Source organism: Arachis hypogaea, chromosome 15, assembly GCF_003086295.3.
Source record: "Arachis hypogaea cultivar Tifrunner chromosome 15, arahy.Tifrunner.gnm2.J5K5, whole genome shotgun sequence".
In the NCBI taxonomy this organism is placed as follows: domain Eukaryota; kingdom Viridiplantae; phylum Streptophyta; class Magnoliopsida; order Fabales; family Fabaceae; genus Arachis; species Arachis hypogaea.
The window spans coordinates 28065493-28084736 of NC_092050.1; the positions used below are offsets into that span (position 1 = coordinate 28065493).

A 19244-nucleotide genomic window follows, 5' to 3' on the forward strand; every position below is an offset into this window, starting at 1 on the left:
CCCCCACACTCACTCGTCAAAACGCGTTATGCTAGGGAGAGGTATCCACACCCTTATAAAGCATGCTTCGTTTCCCTCCCCAACCGATATGGGACCTTACAATCCACTCCCCTAAGGGAGCCCAGCGCCCTTGCTGGCACATCGATCCGGACTCCGGCTCTGATACCAACTGTAATAGCACAGACCACCCGCTAGCACGATATTGTTTGCTTTGGCACACAAGGCCTCACGGTTTTGCCTTTGACGATAGGGATGATAGCCGAAACCCCCTCCCCCACACTCACTCGTCAAAACGCGTCATGCTAGGGAGAGGTATCCACACCCTTATAAGGCATGCGTTGTTCCCCTCCCCAACCGATATGGAACCTTACAGGTGTCAATGCAAGCATATAAGCTATTGAGTTAAATATTCAAGTTATAAATATTTTAAACGGATAACTATAAAAGCCGGATATATTAAAACACAAGTAATAATAAATATATATATATATATATATATATATATATATATATATATAGGATAAATATATATAAATTACTAATATAAATGACATTAGTAACATAATGATAAAAGATATATGATAAAACATTAGCAAAACTAAGTTCACCGAAAAGTATCGATATTTACTCATATCGATCGGCAGATTTTGAACTCAATAATAATATTATTAAACAAATCCTTATTTTAATTAAAGCGGATAAAAATAGAATATAATAATAATAATAATAATAATAATAATAATAATAATAATAATAATAATAATAATAATAATAATAATAATAATAATAATAATAATAATAATTTTATCTTTTCTCAAAATAGTTCGTTATAATAAAAAAATAATATAAAAATTCTAATTAATTTAATTAACCTCTAGTTATCATAAAATTAATTATGTAAAATATCTTATTATAACAAAATTATATAATAATCTTAATTAATATAAACTCAAGGTATAAAAAAATTAATTTAAATACCTTTAACAAAATAAATTTTAAAAATGAAAGCTCCAATAGAATAAGTCATAAATTATTCATAATCAACAATTTAAAATATGATGTTTAACAAAATATCAATCACTTAATTTAAATTATGTAATATTTACCATTCATAAATTACTGAAATTCTAGTTTTAATTATGTAAAATATCACATAAAATTATATATAATAATCCTAGTCAATTTAAGCTTCAATAATTATAAAATTGATTTAATTATATCTAATAAAATAATTTTTAAATAAATAGTTCAATTTAATAAAATAAATCATAAATAATTTATAAGAGAAGTTTTAAAAATTCGGATTGTTGCACATTATGTGAGATAACTAATTAATCTTGAGCAAATATTCATGCACAACATCTATAAACTGAAAAGACAATGTGTATTATGAAAACCAAGAGTGTTGTTGAATTTTTATTGTAATTTTGTAAACACCTTTTGTCTTGTGCATAAATATTTTTAAATTATTTTTTAGTAAATCAATTTGAGTTGATTGAAACTTTATATGTGATTTGGTTATCAGGTCAAGTGAAAGTACCACAAAAGTATAACCTGATAATCATATGAAGATAATTTATCATATCCTTTACAGCGAGAATGTTACTTTGTATATCCACTAAGATAACATAGCAATAATTGACTTTGGAATAAGAAAGGCAAAAATATATGAAGATTTTCTTTTATTTACTCCAATTTTGATTGGTATACTTAGAAGCATCTTAGGGTGTGTGTGGTTCAAGTATTACTTTGTTACAAAGATTCTATTTCCATGGGAATTAAAGATACCCAAAGGAAAGATGGAAATTGAAATGATGGTATTCTGATTCCCTGGAATCAAACTTGCTTAGAAATAGCTTTTCAAACTTTGAACCAAACATGGGAATATGATATTTCCATCTTAAAATTCCTAAAAATTATTTATAATTTCTCCAACCACACACACCCCTAAGGTTACATACAAGTATAATAAAGACTTGTAAACAAAAACTTACGACTCATAACGTCCGTCAATCACGTCTAGTTGCTGCTGAAGCTTCTCAGTTGTCCAGATCAAGTACAATATATCATAGTCTAAATTAGATATGCTAGATAATGTGAAAGTCGAAGAAGAAATTTTTACACCTTGTTAAATACAAACTTGAAATAAAACAAGAGTTTCAACCATAAAAAGTAAATCGGTATTAATAATACCCAGGAAAACAAGCCAAAACTTAGAATAGCTTCCATTAGCTTATCAAAAATGTCAATAACTTAGTTAAAGAAAAACATGTCTAAGATAGAATAATAAGATATCCAAGTTTTCGTACCTCTACAAATTCTTTCTTATGGACTTTAAGATACTTTGTTGTTCCACATCCTGACAAATACCTCAAGATTGCAGATGCTAGCTTCATCAGGCCCTCCACATATGTCCTGGAATTTCTTCATTGTTGTGATGATACATGATGAATTTCAGTAACTTTCAGATAGATGTTTGACAATAACTTCAACAGCCTTACTATACGCATAAAAGGATTAATACTAATTATTAAGTGTAAAACACAAAAAAAAAAAGATAAACAGAGAAAGAACGTGCAACTCACCAAACTCCAAGTAGAATTTCAAGTTTCGAATTCTCCTTTGCAAAAATTAAATTGAAGGTGGCATCTTATCTTTGTTGTTCATTCTGTCCGTAGTCATAGCTCAACCCTGCAATATCATAAACATCCTTTCTTAGACTACCTCTCTTTTCTTTTATCTTGTTACCATATATTCATATACTCATAAACATCTGTGAATTTCCGTTCAACATTATTTTCACTAAATCAAACTCATTAAAACTTCTTAAATGTGATTCTTTAATCAAAATCAAAACAAAATAAGTTAAATTCTTATTATTCAAAATTCTGCTTAAACTACCTTAAATCAAGATTTACTAAATTAAATTTCACGGCAAGGTGCCAAGGTCTTCTAAACTTTAGGAGGCAACCACCAATCTCATTTTTTCTTATAATTTAATTCATTTCAAACTTATAAAAATTTTGGCAGCACCTCCCGTAAAACTCGGACTTTACCACCTTTCAAGAGTTCTATCCAAACCACAATTCCCAACCCTTCTCAACAATTTCAAAACCAAACCATTCCTCGATATAAACATATTAATGAGATTTCCAATATAAAACCATTTCTTGATACAATCATATAAATTAGATTTTTCCATCATAAAACTGTTTCTTGATATGAACATATAAATTAGATTTTCCAACATAAAACCGTTTTTCGATATAAACATATAAATCAGATTTCAAATTCAGCTTTCATTAACTGCCACAACGCCAACTCAATCAATCAAGTAAATCCGAAATTCTCAGTGACTCCAACACAATCAAGACACCAATACAACCATCAAACGACCACTTCAACAACAACCAACAAACCAGAATACTCAGCCTTCTCAAACAGTTAATAAATCAATCAGGCAAACAATTATGTTCATCCAAAGCAATCCAGTTCAATCCATTCAATCCATAAGGCTCACATAATCATAAAAATATATTTTTCATATCCATATCGACTTGTAACAATATCCTTGATAATAAAAACGATTTTAAGAACAAACCCTACGTCAAATAGTCGAAATCCAAAAGCTATAAAATGCATCAGAACCCTTCTTTCTTTCTCCTGGCCTGCAATAGTGGCAGCCACAACTACAATTCCATTTTACTTCTGCAGCAACAGGAGTTCCATTGCTACTGCTGCCGTGCTTGTTGCCGCCATGCATGGTTGCTAGGAGCAGTGTTGATGCCGCCGGAGTTCGTCGTTGGAACTGCGACTGCTCTGTTCATGGTTCCTTCTTGGTACAGTAAGTGTCTCTACTCCAAAAACTCTTTTAGTCGCTGTTCTATTATATGTTTCTAAGGTCTTTACGGTGTTATTACTATAAGGTTGAAAAAAGATAAATAGTATATATAATTATTGCGAAGAAATGTATACCGGCGTTAGGATTAGTGGTGCCAACTTAAATCTATCCGGTACTGCGTGTGAGGAACTTAAAACTGTTGATATGACAAGAAAAAGATTTAGAATAAAAATCCGAACGCTTATCTTAAAGATTTTGACCCTAGGTTAGACCAACGGATAAAAATCACGAAACGGATCCATGTTAGGCCCAAGCTCACACATATATAAGCTCATAACTTAGTGAATTCAGCACTTATATATTCTCCCCCTTCTTTGAGGAAGCACGTTGAGAGAGAAGAGAGAAAAGGGAGAAGAAACTCTAGCTCCATACACCTTCAATCCACGATAACTTTTTCTATGGAACTCCGATCGCCGCACCGTTTGCGGCCACACGAAACTTATCTCCTCTTCTTCAATTCTATCCGATTAATTTGGTAAGCAAATTGAAATTTCAGCTCTATTTTCTCATTCAAAGCTAATTTTACGTTTTGATCTTGGTTATTGAGGATTTTTAGTGATTTTAATGTTATCGGAGTTCTCTAACTTGTGTTCTTGGTGATTTTCGTCACTAAATTTAGTAGGTTAAGGTAGGAAAGCCTAATCAATTTATTTTTCCTAATTATGTATAAAACCCTAGCTTGAAAAGTATGTAATGTTGGTTTAATTAATTTTGGGTAGAGTTGCTCGGTGATTTTGGTGCAAGTTGGATTGCTTGATTTGAGTTGTTGTGGAATTGGAGTTGGACTTGCTTTTGGAGCACTCAATGGAGGCTTGGTGGTGTCGATGGAGGCTTGGGTCTATCCAGAGCGAAAATCCAAGTGTTGGAGAAAAGCACCGTCAATAAGATACGAGTTTTGGTTTTGAGTTGGCATTATGTAAGATTATGTGAATGCCTAGGTTAACTGTCTCTAGCATAAGATTGAATAAAATTTGGTTATTGTTGTAATTATTTAAATGGATATATGTATGTGTATGCATGATCAAATGTTGATGTGGTTGAATTGTGATTGTTTAGTTAAATTTATGAAGATATGATGAGTATATTGTATGTTGCTTGAAATTGTGATGCATAATGATACCGTTGATGTTATTAGATCAGAATTAATTGTGGGAATGGATGAGGGATTTATATTAGTGAAAATTTGGGACGGAGGCTGTGATCGGGTAAGTTCAGGTAAAGGTGATGGAGTGGAATAAGTGAATTTGGTGCGATTTGTGGTTGTCATGGTAATATTGAATTTGGTATTTAATATGTGAAAGGTGTTTGATTTGGATAATTGTTGAGATTGATGAGTAATGAATGAAAGGGTGTTGAATAGATTGAATATGATTGAGTGTTGGCACTGAAATAGAGAAAAAGGATTTTTGGTTTCAAAAGGAAAGATTTGAAGAAATGGTTAATTATGAATATGCAGAATTTTGTGTAAAAATAGATTTTTAACCAACTTTGACGGGTCATAACTTGGTTGTTGGATCTTTAAATTTTGTGAAACTTATCTTAAATAAAAATTGGGTCTGTTTAGTTTATGACATTTGAAGAACGGATGAAAAATAATTTTTAACGAAAAAGATATGCACGTTTGAAGTTTATGATTAAAAATTGAATTCTGCAAAAATTGCAGAAAATGAGGTCATGCGTCCGCGCAGCCTATGCGTACGCATGAGAGGTGTTACAGAACTGAAAGAGTTCCGTGCGCATACCGTGCACATGCACAAAATTCAAGTCATGCGTACACAAAACCTAAGTTACAAAATTGAATGTTTTTGTGCGTGTTCCGCGCGTACGAGCTAAAAGGGGACTACACACGAGGCATGCATATCCACGACTGTCCTATTTTTTAGAAAATGTCAATTTTAACTATTTTTGTCTATTCACTATGATTTTTCACCTCTGTAACTCCTATTTAAAATTTGCTAACCAGTTTTAGGCTCTAGAATAAGTGAGAGCATATTGAAGGCATTGATTTAAGATATTCCCAAATAAATGCTTGTTAAATTGGATGACTTGGTTGCGGGGATGGTAGTTTGTGTAATATCCTATCACTCTAAACCTTACCTCTAGCCATAAAGCAAAGGATAACAGAGCACCACGACAGTTCTAAAGCTCATACAATAATATATATGGAAGGAAGTAATAATACCATAATGCCGATGAAGGAATAAAGCTCAAGGACTTAGAAAACAGAGATACAAAAGCGTGAAACGTTCACACGAGAAAACTAAATGCGTAAAGGTAAGAAAAGGATCATAGATACAAGATAAACAAGAGTAGACATATATATATATATATATATATATATATATATATATATATATATATATATATATATAAAAGAGAACTAGACACAGCCTGCGGAGTTTAGACCGGCTAGCTAGCTCAAACAGAATACAACAGAGTTTTTGAAATAAAACAGCAATATTCTGTCTCTCAAAGTAAGCCTCTAAGGCAACAAGTATACTATACAAAAGTAAGAGAGATACTACATCAAAATAACCAAAATACAAAGATAAAAGAGATCCTCCGCTCTGTCACTATCCCGCAAACTCACCGAGATGGGTTGCAACCTACATCTGAAAAACAAAAACTACATATGGTATGAGAACCGGAGGTTCTTAGTATGGTAACAGTGCCCAATAGATAAGATATAAGATTTCGGGGTGCCAAAGGCAATCCTAAAATTTCATACCGATATAAAGATATTCAACTTATAATAAAAACTTAAACCATAAAAGGGTTATCTATCTTAAAGGATTTCTAAGTCTAATAAAAATACCGCTGTTCCACAGCCTTTACCAACCTATCATCCATGCGATCCCATCGTCACTGCCTACCGAGCCTCCTCAATCCCAGCAGAAAACACAAGTAATGCAAGTAAGTAAAACACAGGTAATATACATATACAGTAGCTAATTCAAGAAGTAAGTAAGCATGTTATACATTTAGGCACTAAATGCAAGTACGCAAAGCAAACAAACACATAGAAGATGCATATGATGAATGCCTATCCTATTGGCCGTAATATCACTTGTCGGTTCAATTGTCAACCCAACACATCCCTTTAGGATGTCGCCTTTCGGTCACGAATAATTGTTACCCCAGGGATATAGTGTCCAGTCCACTCTTGCAACTCGAAAGGATGCGAGCGGGATATTCTGCCTCAGACCTCACATCTCAACGTAAGCAGGATTAACCACCGTCCTTACGCTAGCGCCGCAACCTCGACAAATGAGATTAACTACCGTCCTTGCTAGGCGCATAGCGACTCATTAATCTCAGTATATAAATAGTATATAATAAATCTTAGTGATCAGTGCTCATATAGCACAAGTCCATTAATACTTAACTCATTAATCTCATCAACCAAAGTCATTCATTTCCAAGTTCCAAAATCATCATCAGTTCTTAATATATTATCATTTCAACTCTCTGCCAATTCACTCAAGTCATTCCATCCAGAGAACTTTCCAAGCCTAAATCTTCGTCTTCTAAAATCATTAACAAAAAATATCTAAATTAAGTTACCTAACCCATCCTCACTAGTCTTAAAGCCTAATCACAAGTTAAGAGTCTTAAATAGAGATTAGAGAAGTTTAGAAAGCTAGAAGAACCCTTAAAATGTCAAAAAAAAAGTTTTTAGCAAAAGGGGGTCATGCGTATGCATCCTCCCTCTCGCTTACACATGGGTGTCAAATTGCCCAAGTCGCGTACACAAGCTATGTCCGCGTACGTGAACACTTAGAAACAGCAAGGGGTTTCCGCGTCGCATGTTACAAGTCGCGTACGCATGCTTGTAAAAATGACATTATCACGTACGCATGCCAGTGTCGTGTATGCGAGAGTGCTTGGCAGCAGCCAATTCCCGTGTCGCATGCACTGTCCGCGTACGCATGCCTTGAAAATCTTAGAAAATTTTTAAAACTTGCAGATTTCATATTTTTGTATCAAATTTCAAACGCGCATAACTTTTTATTTTAAAATATTTTCCATCCATTTTTCAAACGTCTTAAAGTTCTTGGACCCAAATTTCATTTAATATAAGTTTCATCAAAATTGAGGGTCCGAAGCACAAGTTATGTCTTGTCAAAGTTCATTAAAAATAAGGTTTTATCAAAACTTGCAAAGTTCTCTAGCTAACCAAACCAAATCCATACATAATAAATTCCAATCCTACACTTTCTTACACATTACCAATTACAATGATATCACTGTTCAACCCTACAACCCTTAACCATTTAGTTCCAAAATCAACAACTACCTCTACAATTTCCACTCGTACACCATCACTCTCAACAATTACCAATCCAAACTATCACAAGTCATTATTCATCAATTTTATCATTGTCAAAACCCTTAATCCGTATCATTTATCAACAAAAATTAATTTTTATTATTAATTATCAATAACATCATTTTTTATCATCAATCATCAACAACCAATATCAATTCAATCCTATCCTAAGGTCTACTAGCCTAAATTTTACAAAACATTACATATTAACTAAACAAATCGAAATTATACCTTGGCCAATTCGCACCAAATACCAAAATTGACTTTTAAACAAGTTTCCAAGTCCAAACAAGTCTCCAAACTTAATTCCAATGCTCCAAGCAGCCAAATCAACTCCAAAAATCATCAAATTCAAGCTATACATATTCAATTTGCCATAATTAATATCTAGGACTCACAAATATACCAAACCACAAGGATTTTGAAGTAATTTACCTTATCTGATGGTATTCGAGGCAAAATTCAACAATAATCCAATGCTAGATCACCCCTAAATAACCAAAATCACAAAATCTATTCAATAACTATACCCAAAATTTTGAAACTGTTAGGGATGAGAACTAGGCAAGCAAGTGTGAGTTCATTACCACTTTGTTTTAGTAGAAATGACAGACTCGGCGAGAGCTACGCGTGGCCACAAATGGCACGTAAATCGGAGCACTGTAGCTCAAGTTACAAGTAAATGAAGAAGGAAATAAATATTGTAATCCCTCTTCTCTTCTCCCTTTACTCCCAATTCCCAGCTGCTATGTTTGGTTTGTTACGAGGCTGAATGACCTTCATTTACACTCTTATATATGTTGGGCTTGGGTCCAACTTGAATCCGGTCCAACCGTTTAGTATTTTTGGTTCTTTCGGCCCAACTTTGGGCCAAAATCTTTAGAATTAGCACCCGATTTTTAACTTTAAATATTTTTTTTTAAGTTTTTCTAAGGTTTTATTTTCTCTCTCGCAGTATCAGACAGAATTAAGCCAGTACTGCTGGCTAATTTACCGGTACGCATTTTACGTAATTTTTCATAGAAAATTACATTTTTCCACTCGAAAAAATATACTGAATTCAAATCTCACCTTTAAATTTTCTAATTAGTATTTCTAAATTTTCGAACCTATTTCAGACAATTAAATTATTATTTTATTTTAATTAAACGGTTAATAACTTTTGGTTCTTATAGTTCGTCCCGCTCCCTGTGAAGACGGTGGTGTTATCTCGCTCACAAGATGGAAGAATTGGTAAAATGAATGAGAATGTGGTTAGTGAACCTAATGATTTCAAAAACTGATTAAAAGACATTGATAATACATATTGCGATCTGATTCATTGTACTGGCAAGGACGGTGGTGAATCCCGCTTGCACACTGAACTAAGTCAGGTCAGGACAAGGACGGTGGTTATTCCTGCTTGTTCGTGGTTCTCTCTGGTTGCATGGTGACAGGGCACATAGTCTCTCTAATGGTGACAGGGCACATATTCCCTCTAATGGTGACATGGCACATATTCCCTCTAATAACTAGCCAGTGTGCTGAGATATTAGTGCGCAACAGAGAGAAAATGTCCGGATTAGCTATCGAATGTGTCAGGTTTTGGCATTATAACTGACACATGAGCTCATGGCCAGTAGGATAAGCATGCATCATATGCATTTGTGTGTATTGATTGGGTGTGCATCTTGTTTTTGGCTTGCTTTGTTGAATAATTGTATCTATATGCTATTTGAACTAATTACTTTATCTACTCTCTCTTTTTGTGTATTCTTTTTATTGTTTTGTATGTGTTTAAACAACTGAGAGATCTTTTATGTTGGCGATGGTGATGTTGAGAGTTGTTCTTGATGTGAATGTGCTGATTGAAAGTTTGTGAAAAACTGAGAATAAATAGATAGCACCCTATTACTTGTGTTTGTTCCTACTGAATATTTACTAAACTCAATACCAAAATTCTGTGGTATTAAATTTAAAAAGAAAAGGGCTGAGGGGAGCATAGGAGAGAATTTGAGATCATGGATCATTGACATAGAAAAGTATGTAGTATGTTTACCCATTTTGGATTAGTATAACTCTAGGTTTGGATCTTGTTTGTCGGAGTTTAGGATTGCCTAGTGCGTTCGTATGATTTTACATCATCTCTATTTGAAATTATTATCCTACGAAAAATCTTTGGATTCTCATCTATTGTCGAATTTTATTATATTTTAGAATCAACTAGAAACTTGCATGAAGAAACACCCACCAAAACAATTCTCAAAAAATTAATTTGATTTGATTTAATTAACAAATATAAACTATAGCATAAACAGTGAATTTAAACACAAATTTTCTCTAATTTCTTAGTCCTTTAGATATCAGCAACTGTTGAGCCAATCTTTAAAATTGACTTTGTCACACCATATTGCTTCGATCATGCTCCTATTTTATTCCAACTTTCCATGATTTTAATACTAAACCAAAAGGAAAAAGAAGAAAAATTCTTTTTTTTTCTAAAACAAAAATGTCTAAAACAATCAAACATAATAAACGACTAAAAAAACGATTAAAAATCGAAATTTAAAAAGTGAGTTTAAAAAAGTAATAAGGAAAGAAAAAAAAAGAAAGAAAAAGAAAGAGGAAATTAGAAGCAGTGAGAAGGGGATGTAATGAAAGGTTAAGGAAGAAGAAATTGTAAGGAGATTAATAAAAGAGTTCAGTGCACCCAGAAAGACCTGAAAGAAAAAGATAAAGTGGAAGACCGTGGAATAATAGCACAAATTCACAACCGATGAAAAAAGGCATGCAGAAGTCAGCAAGGAGAGTGCTTTTGATGGTGGAAGAAGATTTTGAGGAGAACTCGGCCTAATTCAATCAGGAGCAACAAGCCTTTCACAAAATTGGGGATGATAGTGTTAAACTTAAATGAATGCTATGGATAATGAGTAAAATCAATCAAAAACAATAATGATCAATAGCATATGTATTGACAAACTGAATATACTTAGATATATTAAATAAAAGTAAAAAGATTAAAAATATCAATTTTCAGCAAAATATGCATTGAAAACATGGGCTGATGGGCAGAATGAAATAAAAAAAATTGAAAATATCAGTAAAAAAAAAAGAGCATAAAAAACTCAAAAAAAAATGAAGAGGTTGTCAAATCAGTTGTTAAAGACTAAATTTTAAGATATAACTATAAATAAACTTATTTAGTATTTAGTCATTTTTATTCAAAACAAGTTGTAATTTTTTTGAAAGAAAATTATATTTATCGCGTAGCCAAAATACAACTACGTCTACATCTAATCATCTATCTATTTCTTTCGCTCATTAATTAACCTCGTTGATATATATTTCATTTACTGTACATATTTTATTGTATATTTTTAAAAAACTGGATTTCTAATATATATATATATATATATGAATCTATCTATGTCACAAAAAATATGTATATATATTTGTGTGGGTCGATTATATCATGGCCTGGGTGTTTGATCTGGATGTCACTACTTGATATGTCTGCATATATGATATAATGTATTTCAATGGAAAACCTTTTTGTCTCTAACACCGTACCAAAGACATCATATGAGATATATTTGTGCCTGCTAATAAGATTCTATATCAATGAGATCACATTGCCATATTAATAAAAAAGTTAAGTAATTTTTTCGTTTTTAAAGTCTGAGACCGAAATTAAAATCGTCTCCGATTTTTTTTTATTATTAAAATTATCTTTAACATTACAAAATGTTATAACATCGTTCTTTTGTTCATAAACAATATTTTTTTGACAATTTTATTTTTAAAAAAATAGAAAAATCCTCCCTACTCTCACCACTAACCTCTATCATCATCATCATTGCTGTACATCTTTTTCTTTCTTTCTTTATCCTCATCACTACAATCACCATAATCATCACCACTTCCACTATAACCAGCACATCTTCTTTCTCTTTATTTTCAATTTATCATTCTAAATCACTACCGTCCACCTACTACTCCCGACCATTTTTTTCACCTGAACTGTTTTTTTTTGTGCAACAATTTAACAACAACAATCACAATAAATTCATAAAAATTTTAAATTAAGGTGATTTTTCAACAGTCACCCTCAAGCCCTACACATCACATAAAACTTTACTTTACCATTCTAAAATAATCAAACTTCAATAGAGTGAATTGAAGAAATCCAAGTTCAGAAACAAAAAATACCATACCTCAACCGTCGAGAACAAAATTGAAAGGCATCAAACATCAGAGAGGAAATTGATTATCAAGAACATGAACTTAGTGTAGGTCTTGTACCAAGAGAACCCAATCCTAGCCTTCACCAAATGATTCAAATTCAAATCGAACTTCCCTGGACACAAACGGATCCTCCACATGCGTCGCTGTAGGTTGATTCCAACACCAATTTCTCAAGAACAAGACAGCGAAAAGCATCACTATATACTCATGGCACCCAAACAGAACCCTATTCACAACGTGCAGCACCTTCAGCGAAGGGAGGAACACAGAGAAAGGAGCCCCGTGCAATCCAAGCGTCTGACTCCGACTTGTTGCCATCCTCTTGACGAAGCAACTGCTGACGTCTCCCCGCCGTAGAAGGCCGCTCTCTTCTCCGCCGTCGTCTCCCTCTTCTTCTTTTCCTTTTCTTTTTTCTTCTTCTTTTGTTCTTTTTGTTCGTTTCAGTTTGTCTGTTTTAGGTGCAGTGAAAAGGGGTGGGGGTAATGGATGGGTGAGACTGGGGTAATTAGTAATAATAGGAAAGTGATATTTGTGTCATTTCAAAAATTATTATGTTCAAAAGAACGATTTTATAATATTTTGTAACATTGAGGATAATTTTAATAACAAAAAAAATCGAGGACGATTTTGAGTTTGGCCTCAAATTTTAAAGACAAAAATAATACTTAACGCTAATAAAAATAAGGGGAGTGCTAGGAGAACAATAAAAATTTTTAAGAGAAAGTTTAGGAGGCAACACTTTTATTGAAATTTGGCCAACACTTAACCATCAAAGAAAAAATGATTAATCTTATACCATTAGATTTCATCTTATACCATTAAAAATATTAATGATAACTAATTGATGGTTAAATATTACAAATTCTGCTGTCCCCTATTACTCCTCTTCACATTTATTATTTAAACAACCATTTAAAGCATAAATTTAATCAACCGACGATGTAAATTCTTTTTATGTTATATATCATAGACATGCACAGAATATCTCGATGTTACTGTGTAGTAGGCATGTAGCTATCAATTTTTAATTAATTTCCTTAACAAAGGACTAATTCAATTGTCATGGTTACTAGAACCTGCAGGCTCTGCCGTATATATATATATATATATATATATATATATATATATATATATGGGATGTATTTTGTAAGAATGAAATTTTTATATAAAAATGTAAAATTATATTTATAGTTATTGAATTAATTCAAATAATTAAGATTAAATTTAATAAATAGTATATAAATAATGTATTTATTATAGTTATAAAATTTATATATGAATGTATTTATAATCATTATATTTATAATTATTATTTTTAATTTTATTAAAATATAACTAATAAATAAATTAAAATAATTATAATTTTTAACTAAACAAAAGCCATATTTTTATCTTTTGTTCTAGAAAATCTTCACGTGACTTTTATCTCCATGGTGGGAAAAAATAATTCAGCAGGAATAATCTAATACTTTGTTGGTAGCATTATTTAATTAATTTTACTATGGTTGATAAATTAGGCCGTCGGAAATTTAATTAATTTTAACTTCTTTTATTAATAAAAATAAATTATTTTATTTATGCACCAAAATATTTTATTTTTTTAATATTATATTTAAAAACTAACTTTCATATAGTACTGTAACTTCTTCATATATTAAAAAAATTCTTAAAATAATAATTAAAAAAATTATTTCTCCCAATAAATCATAGATTACTAAATTATTTTTTAAAAATTATCAACAATATAATATAGGATTACTTTCGCTTAGTTTTAAAAAATATTTATTTTTTATTTTTTAAGAAAATGTTTTTTAAGAAGTTCTATTTCGTATTTGTATAAATTTTTAAAAAAATACATTCTATTTTCAAAAATACTTTTAATTTTATTTGGATAAAAAATATGATTATTTAAATTTATTTATTAGTTATATTTTAATAGAAATTAAAAACCATAGCTATAAATATAAGGCTATAAATACATTCATACATGAATTTAATGACTATAATAAATACATTATTTATATACTATATATGAGTAGGTTTAATTTTAATCATTTAAATTAATCTAATAACTATAATAAATACATTTTCACATTCTCATATAAAAATTTTATTTTCTCACACACACACACACACACACATATATATATATATATACACGTCTCATTCTTATTTTATTTTTACGATGATATTATTATTCAAGTGGTAATTAGGCCTCGCATCACTTGATATTTATGATGTACTTTATTTTGTTTTAGTAAATAATTTTGATCATGCATGTGCATTATTATTATATTAGTACAATGCTATTTATTTTGCATATTATTCCTCAAGTCAAATCCCATAGAAAAGTGAGAATAAAGAAAAGACAAAAGTTGTCACCCCCGTTTGACAAAAAATTGACACCCAAACAAGAAATGTTCTTCTTAATGCATATAATTATCCCATTATGATCTTATAAATGTCCCCAAAATCTAAGGCACTCCTATTTTCTGATTTGATTAAACCAAAATTATGTGGGAGACAAGGTGACCACCACAACAATGTAGTGTCAATTTTCTCATCCTCTCTACAAATTGTTGCTAGCACAACGTAACCTTTTATAATTTTATTTTATTTTTATTTTTATTTTTGTTCATAACCAATAATTCTGTGTTCCAATAATCAAAGTTTACTACTACTATTCCTCCGTCTTGTGCCCATCTCTTTCCATGTGAGGCCAACGTGCGAGGAAGCAAACAGACATTAGTTAAATTAAAAATCATCATCATCTGGATGGGAAAAGTGAATGAAAAAGGAAAAAGGAAATTGATGAATCTTTTTCCATTCGTGCATGCATGAATTTGTCGAATACACATCAAAGGGGGAACACCACTTTATACTAAAGTGCTTAGGTTTTTGTCTTGTTGATGACTAGAAATTAAAAAATAGCAATGTTTTCTCTCATCAATTATGATTATTATTATTTATAAAACTCTCTCATCCATTATTAACATGGTTCTGAGAATCATATTAAACCGATCAATTCGATTAGATTAATCGAAATCAACTATCAAATCGGTCAAAAATTAGTTGTCAATAAATCGATAAAAAAAAATGGATAAGTTTAGAGCTTAAGAATTTATAAAAATTGAACTTTTAAATAAATTATGAGAGTAATAGTATGATTATTCGAACATGCGACCTCAATAAATATGAAAAGACTATACTATTTGAACTATAGTTCGTTGGCCAGTTTTTTCTTGTTCACTGTTTAAATAACCATTTGATAGATTAATTCCTAAATTATTTTTTTATGTAACAAGAAATCCTTAAATTTAAGTTAATTAGTTAAAAGTGAAAAATTATTTTTCATTATCATCCACAGATACTAACCCTGAACTTTTAAAATTATCTTACCTCAATAAATATATTCGATTTTCTATACTCATTACTTCTTTTTTTAGTCGTTAATTTAATTTGTATAAATCTCGTGCAAAAAATATTGTAGACATTCAAATATGTAATCCATTGTAAAATTTGATTTAATATTTACTATTCAAAAAGTCATGGAAACATAAATATCTACTAAATATCAGCATAACTGTGAGCGCATCTAACAATAAAACTCAAATTATGTATATGTGACAGAATTTATTTAATATTACCATAAAAATGTTTAATAAATCAAGTATATATCAAAAGTTGGGAAACCGCTATATATTAACAACTTTAATAATCAGCATCTATAAAACGAAAAGAGGGAAAATATACATATTTTGATATACATCATTTCTAGTATATCCTTTACATACATTTTTTGTTGTCGTTTTATCTTTTAAGTTATGTATATGTTTTAGGGTAATTTACTTAAATAAATTAAATAAATAAAAAATTATTAGATTATTTTAATTGTAAAAAGATAATATTTTTGTCCTTAAACATTTTATATAAATCATTGTTATTCTAGAAGTTTCAATAAAAATATATAAAATTCGAAAATAAAAAGTTCCTTGATAGCAAATAGCATTTCCTTGATTTTGTTTAATGAAAAAGAAAAAACAAGTTCATTAATTAAGTCCACGGAATCATTTATACCATTAAAAAAATAAATCAGATTTTGATGCTATTTTTTATAAGCATTATTAAAAAATAAAATCTTTTTAATTTTAAAATTTGGTAATTTTATATTAAGTAAATTTTAAAAAAATTATTGTAAATGATCAATTTTTTAAAAAAATAAAAAATCTAAAACTTAAATTTTATTCCAAATTTTTTATGTACTTTTTTAATATTTATTCAAATATTGTCATAATAAATAAGTCTTTTATAAAAAAAAATTTGTTATTTATATAAAATATAATATTTATTAATAATAAAAAAAGTCAATAATACAATTACTTGACATAAATATGAAGCAATAATTAGATTATTAGTAAGTATACGTATTATTTTGGTAATTATATTTATGAGATAACTATTCATTTGATATCTAAAAGATTTAGCAACAAAAAAGTCTTTAAAAAATATTATTGACAAACAGTTCTTGAATAATTTAAACATACATAAAAAATAACTAATAAATATTTAAAAGGTATAAAAAAAATTAGAATAAAATTTGATTTTTAGATTTTTTTTTTTAAATTTGATCATTCACATTAAATTAAAAAGATTTTTTTTAATAATACTTACAAAAAATTGCATCAAAGTCTGATTTTTTTTTTCATATAGTATAAATATTTATATGAGGTTAACTAATCAACTTATTATTTTTTTTTCATGAAACAAAATCAAGGAAATGCTATTTTGCGATTAAGTCCACGTGGTTTTATTCCATTAATGATTAAATCGTTGTATGTATATATATAAGAGTTTCATGTCCTTACAACATAAATCTTGGCATGGGATATAATTTTATTAATGCTTCAATGATTAATTATAAATCGTGGTTTGTGACTTTGTTTTATGCGTAAAAAGCGAACCTGTAATTCAACAACGATTTACTCTTTTATTTAAGCATAAATTGTTGTTTTTCTTCGAGTTTTATATATTTTTATTGAAACCTCTAGATGACAACGAGTAATATAAAATATTTGAGGATAAAAATGTTGTCCTTTTATAGAATAATCTAGTACGTAGTTTCTTATTTCAGTTAGTTTATGTTTAAGTAAATTACCCATATGTTAATGTAGTTGTTAATCAAGTTGTTGATCGATCAAGAAAACATGGATATATTATTTAATTAGGAAAATACTATTCGTACAATATTAATCAGCCTTTAATCAGATTTAAATAATATTTAATTATTTTTTTAGTGTAACATATTCCTATTTTATAGATACATATCTATAATTAGATTTTAATTTAAATTTAAATTTTAAAATCCACCCACTTCATTGATAGTTACTATGACTTTGCTTTACTTTCGTAACTTCACGTAACAGATACAGTTTTTTAAATTCCTTATTCTACGGGACATTCACACGCATTAGTAAATCCCAAACCAAAAAGGATGCTGCCAGCTGAATTCTCCATCTTGTCTTTATTCGTGAAGACTATTACCACCTTCCAGCTGAAGTACTCTCTTATTTTGCAGTGGTGAAAGGTATCATTATTTTTCACACATGTATTTATGTAATTTGTTGAGAAATATCATATTCAATATTTTTAATTATATTTTAATTTAAACATAAAAACACTCTGCTAATTTAATTGGAACAAAGTTGATCTTATTTAATTTTATTAATAAAGTTGTTACAAATAAAGTACTTTTCACGTAAGTAATTTGAACAAAGAAGCAAAAAAAAAATCTGGAGTTTAAGAGAGAAGATGTAGTTGATATGGTCATAAAAATTTTGTTGTTATTTATCAATTATAATACAATGATAGTATGATATTTTATTCAAAATATTTTTAAAACACATCCAAAATCAGGCTAACTTTAAATATTTAAATTTAAACGTTAATAATACAATTAATCTTTTAATTTTTTATTCGATCAAATGAATATAATATTTATTATTTAAATTATTAGTTGAATTTTTTTCGATACTTATTAGTTTTCAAAATTATTATAATCAACAATTAATTTAAAATTGTGTTGTTATTTTTCGATTATAACACATCTGATAGATTTTTACGATTTTAGATGTGTTTTAAAATATTTTGTATATAATATCATACTATTAGATGTGTTATCATTGAAAAGTAACGAAAAAATCCAACCAATAATTTAAATAATAAATATTAGATGCATTTTATCGAATCAAAAATCAAAAGATTAATTGTATTATGTACATTTTTATTTAAAAACTAGAATTTAACGATTTTGAAAACGTTTATATCTAAAAACTAGATTTTTATCATTTTAGATGTGTTTTAAGAATATTTTGTATATAATATCATACTATTAGATGTGTTATAATTGAAAAATAAAAACACAATTTTTTATGACTATATCAGCTACATCTTCTCTTGTAAACTCTAGATTACTTTTTACTTTTTACTTTTTTACTCAAACTAATTAAGTACACGTCCTGAATCGTAATAATCCACGCTAATTACTTGTACAAGTTTTTATCTTTATTCTCATCTCAACAAATAGATGTATTTCTTTTAATTTCAGTGTAACCAGCCCATGCAACCAACCCAGCAAGCTAATTGACTATGAAAGCTATGCAACAAAAATAACATCTTTCGATCATTAACATACTACTAAATAGAACTTAATCATAATTTCCTTGCACCCGTCAGAGTTAATCCATTCTAAAAAATAAAAAACCTTTAGAATTTTAAAAGTTAAATTTTAAA

The 19244-nt window shown here is 29.4% G+C and overlaps 1 pseudogene; it reads right to left on the bottom strand.

Moving 5' to 3' along the window:
• The window catches only part of LOC112748182 (uncharacterized), a 35517-nt pseudogene that overhangs the window by 8410 nt on the left and 7863 nt on the right, over positions 1-19244 (bottom strand).